This window comes from Chiloscyllium plagiosum, unplaced genomic scaffold (genome assembly GCF_037043375.1).
Source record: "Chiloscyllium plagiosum isolate Xiang-an unplaced genomic scaffold, Cpla_swu_hap1 HiC_scaffold_18, whole genome shotgun sequence".
Taxonomy (NCBI): domain Eukaryota; kingdom Metazoa; phylum Chordata; class Chondrichthyes; order Orectolobiformes; family Hemiscylliidae; genus Chiloscyllium; species Chiloscyllium plagiosum.
The window spans coordinates 93,761,323-93,763,302 of record NW_028270156.1 but is presented as its reverse complement, the minus strand read 5'-3'; the positions used below and the strand labels follow the sequence as shown (position 1 = coordinate 93,763,302).

The window sequence follows — 1,980 nt, the reverse complement described above, 5'->3', positions numbered from 1 at the left end:
TCCTCTGGCTTGCACCATGTCCAGTGATGAGAAGTCCCGTTTGGTGGAGAGATTCCCGAGGCTGGTGAGTTTCACTTTGGAACAAAGATGGTTAAGTGGCAATTTCCTGCGGTTGTTTGTAATGATGGCAGAGGGAGCGGTGGGGAATGAGCACTTTGACGAGCAGAAGGAAGTGTTGCCACTGACCCGAGTCAGAGAACAGAGGACAGGGATTAAAGGAATCTAATGAAAAGCAGCACTTCTGCTTAGAACGTTCAATAAGAACTGCAGAAACCCGATGTGTCGAGCAGTGTATCTGGAAAGAGAAACAGAGATAATGTTTTAAATATGGAACATTTCTGATGAAGAACTCGAGTTTCCCAAGTCTAATCAAATTACCGGCTCGGTTTGCAAAATAGGTTTTCTGAACTTTGAGCCAAAATTACTCCAGCAGGAAAGCATTCATAACCTAGTCAGCAGGATTCGAACCTACGTGGGGAAACCCGAATGGATTTATAATTCATCGCCTTAACCACTCGGCCATGACTACAGACAGTGCTGCCGCGTTGAGCATTGACCAAATCAGCCGTGATCTCATTGAAAGTTCTCGCTGACTTGATGAGCTAAATGCTTCCATCTCCTTTCATACCTTTGCTGTCATTTGTAAGGTGCGAGACACCAATGTAAAAGAAGAAAAGCACAAAGGTAGGAAAAGATATTTGCAGCCAAACTGAGTCAAAATTATTTATTGAAAGGAAAATCACACTTGGCAATTTGCTAGATCTCTTTGCGAACATGATCAGCAGAGGTAAGCAAGAGAGCTATTGATCTGAGTATTCTTGGACCTGAAGCAAACAAAGGTTCGTGACATATTCATTTCTTTTTCTGGCGAACGAAATGTTCTTTCCTGATGGTTACAACGAAAGAGATGGTTCCCAATAAAAGACAAAGATTAAGTCGCATCTAGATATATTTAAATGTGACACGATTCATTTTCAGTTCCTAATTACCCCAGAGATGGAGGGGGTGAGTTACTTTTCTTCACTCTTCAACTCCTCAGCACGGAGGTACCGACATGAAACCGCTAGAGATGGAGTTCTTGAATTGGGATCAGCGACACTGAAGGAACTAGGTAAAAGTGAGGACTGCAGATGCTGGAAACCAGATTTTAGATCAGAGTGATGCTGGAAAAGCACAGCAAGTCAGGCAGCATCCGAAGAGCAGGCAAGTCGACCTTTCTATTGCCAGTCCTGCTGTGTTCCGCAAACAATTTTCGTTTTTGGTTAAGATTTCCAGAAACTGCAGCTATTTGTTTTATGTTAACTTTCATAATGTGTTGGACAAAACCAATGACCTGCCAGCATCGGAAAATCGGCAGAAGTATTGGTACACCGATATGTTTGCTGAACAATATAACCATTCCATGAGCGGGAATACGATCCGGGCCACGGTGCTGAGAGTACCGAATCCTCACAAGTAAATAACAAGACAAGGCGATAGATACTATAGTATTTGGTGTAATTAAAACACCCTTTCTGAACATTTTCGTTGCAGATTATTTTCAACTTGTCTTCGAAAATTTACAAAGTGGGAAAAAGGCCATTCCGCCCATTGTGCATTGCGGCTAATCAGAGAGCCATCTATTCTAGTCGCAGTTTCCAACTTTGGCCCAAAGTCTCGTGTGTTCTCATGTTTCCAGGGCAAATGTCAATGAGGTTATCCTATGCTCTTAAAAGGCACAATAACGGGGCAGAAGTATGACACTCCCACAACGAATTGTCACTCTTTTGAGGAACTCATGCTCATTTTCACCCACAGAGGGAGACACACAGTAAGATATCCCCAAACTGACGGAGGTCTCCGTTGTGGAGAGTTGGAATTTGAAATCCACAATAGGACAAGTGCAAGTTTTAAATGCGGAAGCACAGAGGCGACGTCCCGCCAGGACTTCACAGGAGAGCGTCAACGGAGACCACGGTTAAAGCGAAACAAGGCAGACGC

General features: G+C 43.6%; 1 non-coding gene across 1 annotated transcript; it reads right to left on the bottom strand.

Annotated features, from left to right (window-relative positions):
- Positions 1-447: 447 nt before the first annotated feature.
- On the bottom strand, positions 448-529 carry trnay-aua (transfer RNA tyrosine (anticodon AUA)). Its single transcript has one exon. It is a non-coding gene; the product is annotated as a tRNA-Tyr (tRNA).
- Positions 530-1,980: the final 1,451 nt, after the last annotated feature.